Source organism: Meles meles, chromosome 1, assembly GCF_922984935.1.
Source record: "Meles meles chromosome 1, mMelMel3.1 paternal haplotype, whole genome shotgun sequence".
In the NCBI taxonomy this organism is placed as follows: domain Eukaryota; kingdom Metazoa; phylum Chordata; class Mammalia; order Carnivora; family Mustelidae; genus Meles; species Meles meles.
Genome location: NC_060066.1, coordinates 144,581,655 through 144,602,317, shown reverse-complemented (window position 1 = coordinate 144,602,317; position 20,663 = coordinate 144,581,655). Strand labels below are relative to the sequence as shown.

At 39.7% G+C, this 20,663-nt stretch overlaps 1 long non-coding RNA gene across 1 annotated transcript in view; it reads right to left on the bottom strand.

Moving 5' to 3' along the window:
- Nucleotides 1-20,663, bottom strand: part of LOC123925236 — a 101,722-nt gene that overhangs the window by 12,155 nt on the left and 68,904 nt on the right. The window contains exons 2-4 of the long non-coding RNA XR_006814936.1: nt 12,098-12,232; nt 10,536-10,684; nt 7,436-7,633 (exon numbers count right to left, since the gene is read on the bottom strand). This is a non-coding gene — a long non-coding RNA (uncharacterized LOC123925236). The remainder of the gene's footprint in view (nt 1-7,435; nt 7,634-10,535; nt 10,685-12,097; nt 12,233-20,663) is intronic.

Here is a 20,663-nt window from a genome sequence, read left to right as displayed (position 1 = left end):
ACATCACATTAATAAAAGAAAGGACAAGAACCATATGATCCTCTTAATTGATGAAGAAAAAGCATTTGGCAAAATATAGCATCCTTTCTTGATTATAACTCTTCACAGTATAGGAATAGAAGTAATGTCTTTTAATATCATAAAAGCCTTAAACAAAAAGCCCATAGGGATTAACATTCTCAGGGGGAAAAACTGAGAGCTTTTCCCCCAAGGTCAGGAAGGAACATGACAAGGATGCCCATTTACCACTTTTGTTCAATACAGTATTAGAAGTCCTAGCCTCAGCAATCAGACAACAAAAAGAAATAAAAAGCATTCAAATTGGCAAAAAAGAAGTCAGACTCTCACTCTTCACAGAGGACATCATACTTTATGTGGAAAACCCAAAAGACTCCATCCCCAAATTGCTAGAATTCATACAGGAATACAACAATGTGATAGGGTATAAAGTCAACACACAGAAATCAGTTGCATTTCTATACACTAACAATGAGATGAAAGAGAAATTAAGGAATTGATTGCATTTACAATTGCACCAAAAACTATAAGATACCTAGGAATAAACCTAACCAAAGAGGTAATGGATCTGTACTCTAAAAACTATAGAACACTTATGAAAGAAATTGAGGAAGGCACAAAGAAATGGAAAAATATTCCATGCTCATGGATTAGAAGAATAATATTGTTAAAATGTCTTTGCTATCCAGAGCACTCTAAGCAATCAATGAAATCCCTACCAATATACCACTGACATTCTTCACAGAGCTGGAGCAAATAATCCTAGAATTTGTATAGAACCAGAAAAGACTGAATAGCCAGGGGAATGTTGAAAAGAAAACCAAAGCATCACAATACCAGACCTGAAGCTATATTACAAATCTGTAATTGTCAAGACAGTATGGTACTGGCACAGAAACAGACACACAGATCAAGGGAACAGAATAGAAAATCTAGAAATGGACCCTCAACTCTATGGTCAACTACTCTTTGACAAGGCAGGAAAGAATATCCAATGGAAAAAGGACAGTCTCTTTGATGAATGGTACTGGGAAAATGGGATAGCCCCATGTAGAAGAATGAAACTGGACAATTTTCTTACACTATATGCAAAGATAAACTCAAAAGACATGAAAGACCTAAATGTGAGATAGGAATCCATCAAATCCTAGAGAAGAACACAGCTTCAACCTCAGCTGCAGCAACTTCTTGGTAGACATGTCTTCTAAGTCTAGGGAAACAAAAGCAAAAATGAACTATTGGGACTTCATCAAGATAAAGCTTTCACACAGCAAAGGAAACTGTTGACAAAACCAAAAGACATCTGATAGAATGGGAGAAGATATTTGCAATGACATATCAGATAAAGGGTTAGTATCTAAAATGTATAAAGAACTTATCAAACTCAACACCCAAAGAACAAATAACCTAATCAAGAAATGGGTAGAAGACATGAACAGACATTTCTCTAAAGAAGATAGAAAAATGGACAAAAGATACATGAAGAAATGTTCCACATCACTTGGCATCAGGGAAATACAAATAAAAACCACAATGAGACACCACTCACACTGGTCAGAATGGCTAAAATTAACAAGTCAGGAAATAACATACGTTGATGAGAATGTTGAGAAAGGGGAACCCTCTTACACTATTGGTGGGAATGCAAGCTGGTACAGCTACTCTGGAAAACAGTATGGAGTTTCCTCAAGAAGTTAAAAATAGAGCTACCAGGTATTTACCCCAAAGATACAAATGTATTGCTGTAAAGGGGCACCTGCACCCCAATGTTTATAGCAGCAATGTCCGTAATAGCCAAAGTGTGAAAAAGAGCTGAGATATCCATTGATGGATGAATGGATAAAGACGTGATATATGTATGTGTATATATATATATCTCCACACACAATGGAATATTACTCAGCCATCAGAGAGGATGAATACTTAGCATTTATATTGACATGGATGGAACTGGAGGGTATTATGCTAAGTGAAATAAGTCAATCAGAGAAAGACAATGATCATATGGTTTCACTCATACATGGAATATAAGAAACAGGGCAGAGGACTGAGGAGAAGGGAGAGGAAATTGAATGGGAAGTCATCAGAGAGGAAGAAAAACCATGAGAGACTCTTAACTACAGGAAACAAACAGGGTTGCTGGAGGGGGGGTCAGTGGAGTGGTGGAGTAATTGGGTGATGGGCATTAAGGAGCGCATGTGATGTGATAAGCACTGGGTGTTATATGCAACTGATGAATTATTGGACACTACATCTGAAACTAATGATAAAAAATTAAAAAAAGAAAAGCAATGTTAATACTTTAAATATACAAATGGACACATTTTCACATACAGCATCAGTAAGACAGTTAAAGTCAATGAACTTTGAAAACAAACTATTATGAGGCCATGTTTATACAGGCATGTCTGAATGGCTGGAGTTCAAGTATTTATTTTTATCTACTTTGTTCAGGTTAAACTGAATTTATAAAAGATAATGAGCCCTATTCTAACATCTGCCTCACTAGTGTCTTATTGACACAGCTGAAACCCTCCAAAAAGTGGTGAATTCTTTCAGCTAGAAAATATTAATGATTTGTTTTCTGCAAATTTCACAATATATTAAAAGAATATCTTTGAGAAAGAGGCATGAGAAAGGTAACATCTACAGTGAAGAAATCACCCTGCTATCACTCTTGCTTTCTGGCAAGCCAATGTGGATCTGAGGTTCTGGCCAAAGGCTCACTTACACGGGGTGCCTTCTATAGATATACAACTTACTTTACTACAAGCATGAAAAATGTGGTTTTTCTGGAGATAAGGATGAAAATCCGCTGGATTGAGAGCTGTCATCTATACTTTAAAAAGTTAGAAATAAAATGTTCTTTTTTTTTTTTAACATTTATTTATTTATTTGACAGAGAGAGACATGCAAGAGAGGGAACACAAGCAGGGCGAGTGGGAGAGGGAGAAGCAGGCTTCCCACCAAGCAGGGAGCCTTACGGGGGGCTTGGTCCCAGGACCCTGGGATCATAACCTGAACTGAAGGCAGACGCTTAACGACTGAGCCATCCAGGCGCCCTAGGAATAAAATGCTCTTAAACCAAGAAGATCCTCAAAGAGATGCCTTAGTATGGGGATGGCCAGTAGAGTTTTCAAAACACACATGAAATATCTACAAAACTGAAAGCTTTCCCCCCAAATCAAAAGGCTCAAGGAGAACTGTCCCGACAGAATTCAGCTCTTATAAGTCAATCAGTACTTGAATAATACAGTTGCAATGCAGAGAGTTAGAATCCTCCTGTGAAGCACTTTCCCTAAGCATTGGTTAAGATTTTATTATAGGCTACTGTGATATTTTTGTCTTTAACATTTCAGCCGGAGTGTATATTTATTCATCCATTCAACCATCAAGTGCCTACTGGATGCCAGCATTGGGGATATAAAATGAATATGCTATGTGGCTCCTGAACTTCCTGAATCTGACAAGAAGTAAAAAGCACATCAAGAATATCAATGCTGTTCAAAAATTTAGAGCGATGTCGGCAAAGACACTCACCTCCCTTTTGGGGAGCTTCATCAAAAGGAACAAATAGAAAGGCAGTCCAGGCAACAGAAACGACATTTATGAAGGTGTGGGGACAGGAAAAAAGGCACTTTGGGGTCATGGAAAAACAACTCAAAATGAGAGGATGGATGGGAGGGGATGCCTGGCTGATTCCATTGAGATAGCATGTGACTCTTGATATCAGGGTCCTGAGTTCAAGCCCCACCTTGGGCATAGAGCTTACTTAAAAAAAAAAAAAAAGAGAGAGAGAGAAGAGCCGATGGGGATAAAGAGATAGGCCAGGTGACCAAGAAAGAATCTTTGATGGAAGTTAAAAGCAAGGAAATGATCAGAACTAAATTTAAGGACAACACTCCAGGGTAGTATGATATAATATGCCTAAAGAAATTGGACGTTTAATTGGCCAAGGTAAGTTTTCAGAGAAGTTACGTCTTTGTCCAAAGAAGACACACGGACCTCTTTCAAATGAATGGCTTGGTCCTTTTCTCAGCAGTTGTTGTCCTTGAATATAGGACCACCAACTGAGGGAAGGTGAAGAAGCCTTTACTTTAAGAGAGCCTACCTGGACATTACTGAGAGAGTACTTGAGAGCCCGTGGCCGTTATCCTTCAATCAAATGCATGTTACATAGGGCACTTCAAGCTGTACTGTCGGTAACCAATGCAGAGCCCAGGAAAGGGCAGTAGGCAATTGGAACTACATATCTACTTATCACAGCAATCATGAAATAACTGACCCAGAAAGCAATTTAATATAATTTTTGTAATTATTTATATATTATATATAATATATAAATAAAATTTATATATAATATAAATTTTATAATTTAATAGTCCTTCATCCTCAAATGTCAACTTTTGTCACAATTATTCTCCCAATCAGCAATTTCCTTTCAATATAATCAATATTTTCCTTGTTTCAATATCATCTTATTTTTCCAAATGGATTTGTTATTTTTTAAATAAATTTCACTTATTTAATTTTTTAAAGTGGTGGCACATTCACGTAGTCCAAGCATCAAGAAATACAGAAAGATATATATATATATATATATATATATATATATATATATATATATATCTCAATGTCTCCTTTCCACTCCTGCCCTCTTTTTGCCAAGTTCCCAAAACAAGTAACCAACATTATTAGTTTCTCATTTAGTCTCAAGAGTTTTGGAAAGTATACAAGCCAGTACAAGGATAGATACTTTTTTTGTTTCCCCACCCCAATGGTACACTATTTTGACCCTTTTTTCCCTATCTAAAAGTAAATCTTGGAGATTGTATTAATCAGCTTGAGCTCCCATAACAAAACCCCATAGGTTAGATGGCTTAAACAACAGAAATTTATTTTTTCACATTTCTGGGGACTGGAAATCTGAGGTCAGGGTGCCCAGCCGTGGTTGGGTTCTGGTGAGAGCTCTCTTCCTGGCTTGCTGAGGGTCCCTTCTCACAGTGTCCTCACTAGGCAGAAAGAGACAGTAGGTCTTCCAGTGTCTCTTATTATAAGAGCCGTGATCCCACTGTATGTGATCCCACCGTATGTGATCCCACCTTCACGACCTCATCTAACCCCAATTGGTCCCCAGATACCATAACATTGGGGAGTAAGGCTTCAACATATGAAATTGCATTGGGGGACACAAACATTCAATTTATAACAGATCTTTCCATATAAGCATATCTTTCCATATAAGCATATAAAGAACCTCTCTATTTTTTATAGCTGCACAGTATGCTACTATTATAACATACATCTTTAATATTGCAACTGGGAAAAATAAAGCTGTCCTTAATCATTCTTTATTAATAGGATCTGCAGAAATACAGTAAGACGACATGAGCCCTAGAGAGAGATGATGTTTCTGATGAGTTCACATCTAAACTTAGGGATTATATGCTGATGACTGCTGGAAATGTATCAAAACTTAAATAATATGCTTAATGCACATTTGTTAGCCCATCAGTAGATCCTCGAAACTTTAGCTTTCTAAATCAAATATGGTTGAAATGTTATCCTCATATGAAGTTATTCACTTGAAGATGCAAATTACATTAATGAAACACATAGCTATGAAACGTACTTTTTAATGTCAATGCTTATAGACAATGGTAAGCTTACATCTGACTGTTACCTAAATAGACATGTTATACAGACCATTCTAAACATGTTAGTGTATATTTTGGTTTTGAGAAAGGTATTTGTGTAGAAGATTTAGTGATCTTTAGGAATAAAGTTCAAATCGTTATTCAGTTCAGAAGAGGGAAAGAATCAAGAATGAGGAAGAGAAAAAAAAAAAGTATGGCCATGAAATACTTCCGGACAACCTTACTAAAAGCAGAATAATAGACTGTGTGCTATTCCAGCAGCCTGAACTATCCCTGCCTGAAGAAAGAGAAGGCAGAAGGGAGAGACAGTGAACAGAAGGTAGGTGAACAGAACAACATGTTCTTAGAAGTATAGCTTAAATTGGAATCACGGATAAAAGAGCAAGGAATCAAAGAGCAAACCAAGGTTTCAAGCCTAAAGGACTGGGTAGAAAGGCAACACTGTTGGCTGAGATAGGGTAGAAGGTATTTAGGATGGGGTGAGAGTTTATTTTATATACCTTATGTTTGGGGGCTAATGAGATCATCATCAGCAGACATTAAACACATTGAAGGGAAAAGAGAGGTCTGGGATTTTTTTCAAGAAGTACTTATGAGGGCACCTGGGTGGCTCAGTGGGTTAAAGCCCCTGCCTTCGGCTCAGGTCATGATCCCAGGGTCCTGGGATCGAGCCCCACATCGGGCTCTCTGCTCCGCAGGGAGCCTGCTTCCTCCTCTCTCTCTGCCTGCCTCTCTGCCTAGTTGTGATTTCTCTCTGTCAAATAAATAAAATATTGAAAAAAAAAAAAAAAAAAGAAGTACTTATGAGTGGGGTGCCTGGGTGGCTCAGTGGGTTAAAGACTCTACCTTCAGCTCAGGTCATGATCTCAGGGTCCTGGGATCGAGCCCCGCATCAGGCTCTCTGCTCAGTGGGGAGCCTCTTTCCCCCTCTCTCTCTGCCTGCCTCTCTGCCTACTTGTGATCTCTGTCTGTCAAATAAGTAAATAAAATCTTAAAAAAAAAAATAAATAAAAAGACCCGAAAGTAATCAAGGTAACCTTGAACTGAGGGCCCAACCGACAGGAGAAATGTGAAACAAGTGGGGGAAATGCTGACGTTGGCATAAAAAGTCAAAACACTGGATCCGCACCCAGTCACAAGCTCTCCAGATCTCTAATATAATACCATGTCCTCCCACAAATGTAACGGTGAGAGGACACTGAAGTACTGGAAGAGCAAAGAGCTCAATGTCTTTTTTTTTTTTTTTTAAAGATTTATTTATTTATTTGAGGAAGACAGGCCGGGGAAGGGCAGAGGAAGAGAACCTTCAAGCAGATCCCACTGAGCCTGGAGCCCAACAAGGGGCTAAATTCCAGGACCCTGAGATCATGACCTGAGCCAAAATCAAGAGTTAGATGCTTAAATGACTGAGTCCTCCAGGCACCCCGACAGTTCAATGTCTTAAGTAACTCCAGCAGAGATTTTAAGAGAAGTTCCTCCACTGCAGAACTCAATTTAGAAGTCTGCTTTGGGTTCCCACCCCCAGCCCACTCCACAGGAAGCAAAAGCATTAAGCAAGCTGTTCCAATAATGCGTTCCCCCAGGACTTTCTCATACAACAGGATGTCGGTCTGTGTCAGCCTCCAGTCACCCTCTTTAGAGAGTTCTGCTTTTTGTAAGACAGTACCCAAGTGTTTACAAGTCTCTCTATTAAAAGGCACGCATGTTAAGAAATAAATTTTTAAGTTTTTACTCTATGAGCTAATACATTGGGATATTACCCCATCTTCCTGGTTTGGTGTCTGGTTGGGGAAGGAGTGTGCAACCTCCGCTGATCCGGTGTAAGTCATTCTTGAGACTGTTTACAGGATGGAGCCAAAGGGGAAGAAATCTTTCTTTGCTGGTAGAAGGGCTGCTAGGATGAGATGAGAGACCAAAGCAACTAGGAGCCATGCTCCCCATGGCATGGAGAAAGCTATCTACAAAGAGAACCAGAAACACGGGTCAGAAATAGAGAGTATAAGCCTGAAAAGTGTTCCTGATGCTGACTTCATACATCTCCAGCCCCCAGTTCCCTACATTCAGGTTTGGGTTACACCCGAGTCCATAAATTCTCCTTTTTGTGTGGGCAAGTTGGGATTTTGCCACTTGCAACCCAAAGTACCCCAACTTGTACACAGAATACCTTACACGTCCACGGTGTTCAATACAAAGATATTGATTATCTGATTGCTTCACTATACCTGATTTTTCTGTACCTTTTGCTTCTGTACTTTTTTTGTGTCCTACAACTTCATTCTCAGTGAGGCTTGATCAAAGGTAAGACTGCAAATTTCCAGTAATAACTGGGAGCCCCAGTTCCCCAAAGTTGGCCAAGGCCATTTAATATGTCTGTGTTTCAGTTTCCTAATCTGGAAAATATGGCAAAAAATAATAGCAGCTAGTTATTTCACACCTACTTTAATCCAAGTACTGGCCTGATGCTTAATATGCATTATCCTAGTTCCTACGGCAACTTTGTGACATCTGCATAATGATCCTCAATTTGTAGAGAGGGAAGCTGAGATGCCATGAGCTTAAATGAATTGACCAAGGTCATACAGCTTGAGTGACAGAATTCTGACTCATATCCAGGTTTGCCTGAGCCTGTGCTCTTTCCGGTGTCCTGTGATGCCCTACTTATTCAAAAAGCTTTTGTGTGGGGGCACCTGGGTGGCTCAGTGGATTAAGCTGCTGCCTTCGGCTCAGGTCATGATCTCAGGGTCCTGGGATCGAGCCCCGCATCGGGATCTCTGCTCCGCAGGGAGCCTGCTTCCTCCTCTCTCTCTGCCTGCCTCTCTGTCTACTTGTGATCTTTCTCTCTGTCAAATAAATAAATAAAATCTTTAAAAAAAAAAAAGAACATTCTGACTACCCCAATTATGGCATTAAAACAGTAACTGAAAAATAAATGATGGATCTCATATAAACGAGAAATTTTATGAAAAGAGAAAGTACAGCCAAGATTCTGTTCCATTTCTGAAGCCTCAATAAAATTCCAAAAGACATAAGTAAGTAAGCATTGCTAAGGTAGAGAGACATTTCTAATTTTCCTCATTGAACCATCGATATGGAGGCCCTGGCATTTTCTCTATGACCCTGTTAACAAAGTTCCTTGTAAAATATGAACATTTTCACATACAGACCTGGAGGGCGCTATCCGTGGCATTTAAAATGAACAAACCTATAGTCATGCTGTCTATGTACCATTGAAGTACATGCAAACCCTATTTTTGTAGAAGTTTACCTGGAAAAAGGTTAAGACCAAGCCTATGTGTTAAATGATGTTTCATAGCAAAACATTTGTGTTCCTCAAGCTATAAATATATATTTTTTTATTTTTTAAGATTTTTACTCATTTATTTGACGGAGAGATACAGCGAGAGAGGAAACACAAGCAGGGGGAGTGGAAGAGGGAGAAGCAGGCTTCCCACTGAGGAGGGAGCCCGACGTGGGACTAACCCCAGGACCCTGGGATCAGGACCTGAGCCACCCAGGCACCCCTTAAAGCTTCTATTTTAAAGAAATTTTCAGTTTAGAACATTTTCAAAAAGCAACTAATTAATAAAAATATCAAAATGTACTAATACTCATTTAATCTGAAGCCAACTATTGAAATGTACTGCTGTAAACAAAATGAAAAACCCAAAGCAGTGTAGAAGCCCAGCAAAGTAACAAGATAACTATTTTAAATTTTAAATAATTAATATTTTATTAATATTAAATAAATAATAAATTTATTATTTAAAAATAATATCAGACATTGTTATAATTTTGAACAAATGCAGCACACCTCTTCAATAATGAAATTTAAATATTTTCTTTTTAAAACTCTAACATTCCAAGAATATCAGCTCATTAGGTAGATACTTTAAAAAAGTGGGTTTATACTTAGAACTGCATGATTATTGACTATAACAATTGAGTTAAACACATGCCCCAAATGCCAGACCTGATGCTGCCTTCTGCAACATTGCTTTTGGAACTCAACATCTCTCCACTGTTGTTTTCAGAGACATCTTTTTTAAATGGGAAATTGATTGATGAAATCTTAGCCATGAATAAGTGCTAATGCATACAATAAATTAAAATGCTGTCATTTTATAAGAAAGGTTTATTGGCTAACTGTGTTATTTCTCCTAGTAACTCAAAGTCTTGTGTTTAGTTTACAGAATGAAATGCAGAAATCAGTTATTCAGCTCAGAGTATGACAAAACTGCTTCTCAAAGTTACACTTTGGGAGGCAACCAGACTGAATTATTCACTGACTTAAAACACAGAGTGTCATAACCAAGAGTCTTTCCACTTCAAAATGTATCAAGCAATGTTCAAACTATGAGGAAGCATTTTTGCATTGTCTGGTCAGTGCTGTGTGCAAATTAATATCTGCATAACAATTCAGAGTCACCCTTCCAAAAAGGATTTCATATATATAAAGGAGTGCTAGTATTTATGGGATGGACGTTTACCAGAATTGCTCTTAAAGGCTACATAATAAAAGTGCATTAACGTTGTCCAAATTAATTAACCATAGATACTGAAATGGATTCAGCTAATGGATTCTGCCTCTCCAGAGAGTGCCTCTTTTAATCATAAAACAAAAACAAAAAACCTGCTTTTCCTCCCTTTTTTCATAACATGTAGCCATTTGACCGAGACCGGGGCCGGTGGGGGGGGGGGTGCTGGGACTGCTCGCACCATCCCTGAGCCAGCAAGCGGGATCGGTCATCTAGTGTTCAGACACTCTGGATTCTCCTCTCCAAGCACAAACAGGCTGGCTCAGCATCTGTCACGTCCTGCTCCCCTTCGAAACAGGAAACCAGTCTAGAGTTTCACGCTTACCTTCTGCCTTGCATTACCAAACCAGCACTCTTGCCAATCCTTGAAAATGCCCGTTATACATGAAGGTCATGAAGGTTTTCAGGGATTGGTAAACAGGACGGGATTTATGTTTGGGACAGGGCATCAGTCATCTGGCATCTATTGGAAGGCTGTAAGAGAGAGAGATGAAAGAAGCACATAAGAGTGGAAGACACACAAAGTCATGTGGCCCATCTCATGCCAGTGGACAGAATCACATCCCCAAGCACAGCTGAACCACTAAGGGGTCTTGTAACGAGACTACTGGTTACCCAAATGCAAATAACGGGGAGCTTCAAAGATCTAGGTTGTGAACTCACAAATGACAGTGGTTCAACTTGCTTTTCAATCAAACAAGCCCCGATTTTTCCAACGTTTCCCACACCACGTCCTGCTTTGGCCCTCTTACTGCTCATTAGCAGTTCCAGCAGAGGGCAGGCCGGGGAAAGGAGAAGAGACATAAGTCAGAGCAAATGATCTAGAGTGTTCTAAACACGTTAAGGTAAATTTTCTCAATTACTAAGAGCAACAACAGTCCTTTTGTGATTGTTTTAGTTTTTGCTGCTGGCTATCTGTCTATATAAGGTATGATCAGTTTCCGGATCTCCTCTCTCAAGGAATTTATGGTCTGGTTTGGGAAGGCAAAATGAAGACACATGACATAGTGAGAAAGCCATGCTCTAAAGCCACACCAAGCTAACGCAAGTAAAGTCATGATTTCAAGAGAAGGAAGATCTTTGTGTGCTGAAGCTGGTGATAACATACACAGATTGAAGGTATAAACCGAAGTAAATAATTAGTGCAGAGAAGTGAGAATCAATGTCTGCGCAGATGCAATTGTTGAAAATTCCCTGAACAGGCTTGGGTGACAGCCCCATAGAGAGGACTTGCAGGCTTCCTCTTTGGTTTGTGTGGGACAGGTCTCATCAGATCTCAGCACCAGGCTTTCTGCGGTGATCGGCCAAAGTGAGGGGACTGGTTGGCATGTAGGATAGGTTGGCATTCCTGGAGGAAAAATATTCAGTATCTTTCCATATCATTCATTAAGGTCTGTGTGACAGTGTCATGAGCAACTCGCTGTGGGGAGGTCTCCATCAGATAAACAGGGCTGCAAAATTCATAGCCAAAGAATGTGGACTGGAGAGGCACTCCCAGCGCCAGCTGCTACCTGAACACCCAGGACTGGCGGGGAACCAAGGAGACATGCTGAAACCAGGAGCCTCGGCGACGAATGGCAATGTTCAGCCGCTTAATCCTGAAATGAAAAGTAATTGCTCCTGGCTTAAAGAATAAAGGAAAAACAGGATCAGCCTTGGCTGAACGACATTTTTTTCCCCAAAAACAACCATGCTGTAGACCAGGTTCTAAAACCTGCCTGGTATTTAAAAATGTGAAGAAATGGATGTTTTCTGTCAATATAATTTAAATCCATCTAGAAGTACTGATATATAAGAACACTTGAATGCAAATACATTTTGATTAACATGATTAAATCAAATGTGTTTACTTTCAGCTCCAAGGGATGACATCTAAAATTAACTTACCTAAATATAATTTTAGAAAGTCAGTCTTCAAAATAGCTGCTTCTTTCTTTTTTTTTTGCTTTTTTGAAGGATTTTCTACTGAAATGTCTCGGCAGAAGCTACCAGAGCTCCTTTTTGTACAGCTGAAGCTGCGAACTGAGAAATATGGAAGGAGGGGGAGGGGAAAGACATCTCAATACTTGTAATACATTCCTGTGATGAAATTGTCTTCTCTATAGAAAAAAGAATTCATAAAAATTCATAAAGGAACTGCTGCAAGTCTAAATTATTGTTAGAAGGATTTAAAGATGACTTTAACTCACAACTGAGTAAGTAATATTCTTATTTTTTACTTGTTTACCTCTCAAGGGGCTGCAAAATGACAAATGTCAGATTTTCTGTATATAGAATTTTCATTTCCTTGAGAGCACGAAGGCAACGAGAAAGAGTAAAAACACAGCAAGTGTTGAGAACAAATGAATCTTGCCTTTCAAGTTTCAATTTCTAAATACATGTATTAATTTTAAACATTTGTGGCAGGGGCGCCTGGGTGGCTCATTGGTTAAGCCTCTGCCTTCAGCTCAGGTCATGATCTCAGGGTTCTGGGATCAAGCCCCGCATCGGGCTCTCTGCTCAGCGGGGAGCCTGTTTCCTTCTCTCTCTGCCTGCCTCTCTGTCTACTTGTGATCTCTGTCTGTCAGATAAATAAATAAAATCTATAAAAAAAAAACAACAAACATTTGTGGCAGACTCACAATGATATAGAGAAAACTAATTAAAATATTTCTTGCTTCCTAGAGCCATATAAAATTGCCTACATAAAAAGCCATTTCACATGGTTTCACCTGATATCATAAGCCGCAGAAGGATCATCAACCAATAATAACCAGTAAGGAAGAAAACCCAGTTTGTCTCCCTGAAATCATTCTATGCAAATAACAATATTAAAAAATGAATATGACACATGCTATCTTCCTGCTGGTGCTAACATTGAGGACATCCCTCACAGAAAAACCACAGCTATTCACAGTCATTATTCACAGCATGCATTTCTGCCTCATTAATTCAAAACAAAACAAAACAACATAATCCTTATACCAGATGTTTTTTGGATACCACCGGTTTTTAAATTTCATTTAACCTGCATCACAACACTGACAACTGTGTCCACTTTCACGTGAGCTCAAGCCGGTGGACAGCTGCAAGGTCAGCCACAGACCCAGTAACTTGACACACCGTCCTCACAAACATGAGAGCATTTTTTTAAAATGAAAGATGTCACACAGCTCAGGAGGTAAAACAGCCGTGAACAACACCGAGAATGCAAAGAATATCCACAGTCGATGAATTGTGCTCTCTATAAGGATATGACACACAGTCAGTGACCCTGAAAGCCACAATATTTCCAGGGATAAAGGACTACATCGTGCTTAGGAACACTTTGGATAAAAAAATAAAAATAAATTTTTTTAAAAGGCAATCCTTTTTATATCGGTACTCTGTCATTCTATGCCAGGAAAGGGTACCAAGTGTGAAGATGGCCCCAATTTGCTTTTTATGCTCAGTGTGATTCAGATATGAGCAGGGTTTCTAGTCCCATCATAGAGAAACCTCCAACAAGGTTTCTATTCTTACAAAACACGAGAATGCCCAAAGGAAATATGAATTTAAAGTACAATGCAAACATATATTTTAAGGGGGATACATAGTCATTGCAAATGCTGAGGGGATTAGGAAGCGTATGGAATGTTGTTCACAGCCGCTTTAACCCCGATATATCACCAGTAGATTCAAGGCAGTTTCGGTTTTCTATGTAAAAAAATTAAAGTTACAAAAGTGTAATCTCTCATGTCAAATATTATTAAATCATCAATGACACGTTTTCTTCAAACCCCCTTACTTCGATACCATACGACCTTGGGAGGAAGCAAAGGTCTTTCTTTGCCTAGAGATTTCAATTACAGACTCACTTTTTTAGTATTTGCATTTTGCTTTCTGGAATTACTGACAATTCAAATATAATTTTAACACCCCCCTGGGTGAACTAAGCCCCCCAAGTGCCTGACAACTTGCTTTCTGAAAAGAAATCTATCTCTTCAAATTATACCTCATAAGAAGTGAAGCTTAATGAGATTTTAAAATACAGACTTAAAGCGGTTTTATCCTCCTCATGCCCTGGCCAGTATTCATCCTCCCCTTGAAACATCCTGCTCTCCTCATTTTCTACTGTGAGTTTTGAAGAAATTCCGAGGAATAGCCACTAGGACAGCAAAGGTGACTTTCCTGAAGGATTGCATCACCCAACCCAGCAGGTAGGAGCTGAAAAGGACTCCACATACTTCTCAGGTGATTCATATGATACACGCTAAATTTGAGATTCAAAGGGGAGATAGCCCTTGTGAGGTGTTTGGCAGTGATAAAAGGAAACGTTTATTAAATGTTTACCAAAAAGAGAAAAACATCAAGTATTAGAATTCTACTTGGCCCATGATCTAACCAAGGTAAGAGATTAAAGGCACTTATTTAAGTTCCTAGAAATGGACCAGGCCCCAGATTTCCTGATTCCCAGAAAACTGAAATGTTTCCTGAGAACTTAGCTCTATAATTAAGAGTGACACTCATTCAATAACAAGCAAGGAAAAACAAATTTCTATTGATCCACAGATCTACCATTTCCAGTACTCTTCATTTTTCACGTTGATCTGAGTTTCCATCTGGTATCACTTCCTTCACCCTGAAGACTTTTTTAAAAAAAAAGATTTTATTTATTTATTTTGACAGAGAGAGATCACAAGTAGGCAGAGAGGCAGGCAGAGTGAACAGAGAGCCCGAAGCCAGGACCTTGAGATCATGACCTGAGCCAAAGGCAGAGGCTTTAACCTACTGAGCCACTCAGACACCCCTTAAAGTTAGTTTGCTGAGCTTATAAAACTCGTGGGTTAATATTTTTCATCAAATTTGGATTTTTCCAGCTATTTTTCCTGAAAAAAAAAATATATGTATATATATAAATTATATTATATTTATCCCAGTCACCGTCTCCTCTTCTTCTGGGACTCTAGTTCACAAATGTCAGGCCACCTCATTCTACCCTCCAAGTCGATGAGACTTCATTTTTTTCTAGCCTTTTTTCTGTGGGTGCTTCAATTTGCATAGTTTCCATGACCCTGTCTTTGTGTCTAGTTCTTTTCTTCTGTAGAACGCAATTTACTATTATACCCATCTAGTGATCTTTATTTTTCATTTCAGATATTTTATTTTTCAGTTCTAGACTTTTTAGTTGAGTTTCTTTCATTGTTTCCAGTTCTTGACTGAGAACTTGCCTCTTCTCATCTGAATCCTTATTTTCTTGTAAATCTTCAAACACATTTATAAGAACTGTGTTAAAGTCCTTGCTTGTTAATTCCAACATCTCTGTCATCTCTGGATATGTGTAATCCCTGAAGATGATATACTGAAAGATAAATAAGACCCAAGTAACAGCAAAACCACTACTTCTATCTGAGATCACACATGCCCAACTGCGGGAATTCCAAATCCCTTCCTGTCACCTGAGAGAGAGTGCCCTCTTCACTGCCACTTGCTTGTCCCTGCACTTGTTTGCTGCCTCCTTCCAGATCCCTCATGGCTTAGTCCCAGGGGGAGGTGGTTTTCCACATCAGGACCTCTCTGAGATGTTGTTCTCTGGGTACCACCATTGCTCCTACCACCCCCACTGCCATCTTGTCTTCAGTGTTGCAGCCGCTGGCCCAGGGCTGCTCCAGGCCAGGCGGATTTCCATCACTGCTCAGGCTGGCATGAAAGAGCCTGTCTTGCTGCTTCTCCTCAGCGCGTTCCAAATGATGGCCCTGCCTCTCCTGCTTCCTCCTGCCTCTCTCTGCCGAGCTCTGGGGAAGCCCCGGAGGAGCTGGCTCCTGCCTGCCCTTGTTCCCTGAGCTCTGGTCTGTTTCTCCTCCAGCCAGGTTTTCTCACCATCTGCAGCTCCTGGCCAGAGGATGGATTTCCCCCTGGTGGTGGCTCTTGTTGAACAAAGATTCGCTAAATTGCTAAGCATTTGCTAAGAACTTGTTACGTGTATAGAATTCTATTGCTTATCAAGAGAAGTGAAAAGAACTAAATGAACACACAAATTAATAATTTAAAGCCAAATATTGTGTTTTGAGGAGAGTCTTCTGTTTTAAAAAGTGGAAATCCACTGAACGCTATAGATGTTCTTTAGTCTGTCTGTAAATTTCATCAATTGATTTGACAAATATATACTGAGAACATGAAGTGTACCACGTTCTAGTCCCAGTGCCAAGAATATAAGATAGACAAGATACCTGATTTCACAGAGTTTAGAATAAACAAATAATAACAGTTACTAGTAAGTACAATATCAGATAGTGGTAACCTGGAGAAGATAAAGCAGATAATGGGATAGAAACTAACGAGAGGAAAAATATTGGATAGGGAGTTGAAGGACACTCTCTGAGAAAGTGACATCTGGGTTGAATGACATAAAGATCTAGGGAAAACAGACAGTCCAGATAAGGGAGAGCAAATTTATAGGAATGTAATGACCTATGCAGGATACGAGTTTAGACAGACTAAACAGCCCAGGTCAGGGAGCGCTTTCAAAGCTACGGTTAGGAGTTTGGATTTTATTCTAAATAAAGTGGGAAAGACTGAGAAATTTCAACAGGGAAGAACATTCTGTGATCACATTGTGAAAATATCAGTTTGGTGCTGTGTGGGGACTGATTCGAAGGTTACAGGAGTAGAAGACCCAAGAAACACTAGAAGTTATTGTAACCTAAGTAAAAAATGATAGTTCTATAATTCCATGAAATAAATGTGTACTCTATTATATAGTGCTCTCAGCTGATAGCCCATCATGCAGGATATGGGATCTACTATGTGACAAAAGTAGATGACAAGGTCAATGGCCTCAAAGACCTTTCTGTAATTTAATGGAGCTGATAGGTAAAATTAAAGAGAACAAAGGATGATAGGGCAATAAAAATTGGCAGAGGTTAGCAGACTCTTGACAACAGTCTCTGGCTAGAGTAAAACCTCTGGGTCATCCTACCCTAAATCACCACAGTGTCACAGAAGAACCAAAGAAACCACCATCCAAACCTCGAATCATACTTACACGACCAAGCAAATTATAAGCAAATATAACCATAACTGTCAACATTTACTGAGCACTTAGAATGTTCCAGGCACGGTGCTAATGTCTACATGAATCATTTGATTCCATCAGAATAGGACTATAATAGTGATTAGAATCCCCATTTGCTGGATTTAAAAAACATGGCTGTTGCACACGGCAATTTGCCTAATGTTACAACAGAGCTACAAGAATTAGAGCCCTGCCTAAAATCCTAATCAGTCTGACCCCAAATCAAGCTTATAAAAATTTCCCAAAGTTTCCCAAAGTTTCCTGATATTAGCAACTAGCTGTGGCTGTTGTTAGAGATACAAATACCTATACCCGTCCCCCACTTCATGCCAGTCCACCAAATCAGAATCTCCAGGTAGGAGTCTGGGAAGCTGTCATTCTTAACAATGGCCTTCAAATGACTCTTATTATCTCATTCTTCTTTTTTTTTTTTTTTTTAAGATTTTATTTATTTACTTGACAGATAGAGATCACAAGTAGGCAGAGAGGCAGGCAGAGAGAGAGGAGGAAGCAGGCTCCCCGCTGAGCAGAGAGCCTGATGCTGGGCTCGATCCCAGGACCCTGAGATCATGACCTGAGCCACCCAGGCGCCCCTTATTCTTCTTATTATAATTATTCTAATTATATAGCCTACACTGGAATAGGCCATACCCAACATAAAGAATAAATGGACTACATAAAATAAAGGAAGAATCAAAACCAGTGGCATGTATCAGAGAATCCTTGGGAGAAGTAAGTTTTCGGCAAGATTGAAAGGAATGCTAAGTAAAAGAAAGAAAGCATTGCAGGGAAAAAGGGCATAAGACAGACAAAAAGGAGAGAATTGGGTGTGTAGTGCACTGATAAGAATTGATGTCCCAAGAAGAGGGGGTGACTTGCTTCAGCACACACCTTGTCACTCATTTCTCTTTTCGAGAATTCAAGCAGGCTTAGAGTATCTGTAGGTTACCAAAGCCGCCTCGATCATCGATCGGCCTGATCTTGGCCAATGTTGCCCTAGAAAGGCAATCCTTGAAACAAAATCCTATTATCATTCTGCTGGATTAAAATGTCAGAAAGAATCCTGTTTTTCAGAATTATTTTTTAAAAACTAAGCATACTTACTTGACTTCCTACAATAGACAAATGATCCCAGAAGACAACCTTATTTGGAATATAATAATAATTCTTCTCTTATTGATTCACAGTCTTTTTTTTTTTTTTTTGAAGACTTCATTTATTTGACAGAGAGCAAGCAGAAGCAGAGGGGAGGGCCAGAGGGAGAGGGACAAGCAGACTCTCCACTGAGGAGGAAGTCCGATATGAGACTCGATCCTAGGACCCTGCGTTCATAACCTGAGCTGAGGGCAGATGCTTGACTGACTGAGCCACCCAGGCATACCGATTCATAGACACTAGGTATAATTCCAGCTAGGTGCCCTAGGCAAGATGTCCTAAATTCTTCTATAGCATTACTTTTAACAGGCTGCAACTCAGTCAATGGATGCTCATCAAATGCTGAAATACACTGGACTCCATGAGCAGCAATCGGGAGAACAATAAGTACAACGTGTCTCTTAATTATGAGAGTTGAGAGCCCAGCGGGAGAAGACAGATGACCAAATATGTAATTCCATTACAAGGCCTACAAGGGAGGTTTGTACAAATGGTCAGGCACTCCACAGAAGGAGCACTGGCGCTGACGGGGTGGGGGGGGGGGGGTGAGGGAAGATGAAGGGACTTGCTTGCTGGGTTTTGGAGGATTCACAGGATTTCAAAAGAAAGGGATGGAGAAAGTTCTGGAATACTGGAAGAATGACACAGGGGTCAGTATGAAAAAGCAAGCATGCAGTCATGGAGGAATTATACACTGCAACCCACAAATTTTTTTTTTTTTTTTTTTTTTTTTTGGTCTGCAGAGTATTTTCTTTTTTTTAATTACTTGTCAGTATTTAAAATGGGGAGCATTTGTATACAAACCTTTATTTTTGACTAACTGGAAATGCAAAGATATAGGGGCGTGTGTGTGGCTCAGTTGGTTAAGGGTCTGCCTTCGGCTCAGGTCATGATCTCAGGGTCCTGGGATTGAGTCCTACACTGGGCTTCCTGCCCAGGGGGGAATCTGCCTCTCTCTGCTTCTCTGCTACTCTTTCCACTCATTCTCTCTCTCTCTTAAAAAAAAGAGAGAGAGAGAAGAGAAAAGAAAAGAAATGCAAAGATTTAGCAACACTGGGCCCACATTCAATTGATCTTGAGGGATAGTTACACCCTTTGGAGGGAGATCCTTCTCCCCAGCCCACCCCAGACCCCATTCCCTCCATTCTTTTATTTCCAGCCCTGCCCATGGGCATTTGTGGTTGTGACCCCTGGCAGAGAATAGGCTATGAGGTAGCAGGAGAAAGCTTTGAATGAGAATGCGGTGTGACAAGTTTGGAGCCTTGCTTGCCAAGTGTTTTCAGACTTTACCCTGTGGGTGAAGGAGAGGGTGAAGCAGGGCAGGAAAATGGTGAGAGCTGATTTTTAGGAGGTGGTCCTTGGCAGATGGTTTAGAGGGCCTTTAGACTGAATATGGAAACTACTTAGGAAACCACCACAATCCTTCAGGTAAGAGATGGTAAAGACTTACAGTAGGAGAGTGGCGATGGGGATGGAGGCAAGGGACAGAGGCATAAAAGGAGCAGAGATGTAAAAAGTTCCCAAATTGGTTTTGCTGGTTTTTTGGGGGGAGAGGGGAGAGAGAGAGTGCGTGCTCACACAAATTAGAGGCGTGGGGTGCAGAGGGGCAGAGGGAGGAGAGAGAGAATCCTAAGCAGGTTCCATGCTCATTGTGGAGTCTGACAGCCAGCTTGATCTCACCACACTGAGATCATGACCTGAGCTGAAACCAAGAGTCAGATGTTTAACTGACTAAGCCACCCAGGCACTCCTCAAATTGTTTAAATAAAAATGTTTAAATATCTACAAAAGTTGAAAGATTCGTCTACCCAGATTCAACCTCAACTTAACAACAGTTATCATTTTGACATATTTGCTTAATTTTTATACACACACACACATGCAGGTGTGTGTATTTTGAAAGAAAGTTGTGGATATAATGACACTTCACACCTAAATATTCACACTCAAATATACATTTCCTAAAAATAAGAGTAAGAATTTTCTTATATACCACCACAATGTCATTATCACATCTAAGAAAATACTAGTTTCTTAATACTACATATTATGTCCTTTAGCATATAGCTCATATGGAAATTTTCTCCAATTGTCCCCAAAATGTTTAGCTGTTTTTATCAAGCCACGGGTCAATCAACGTTCATATATTGTATTTGGTTGCTGTGTCTCCTTAGTCTCTTTTATTTATTTAACAAAATTTAAAATTTTTTTTTTTTTTCTTGGACAGAGATCACAAGTAGGCAGAGAGGCAGGCAGAGAGAGGAA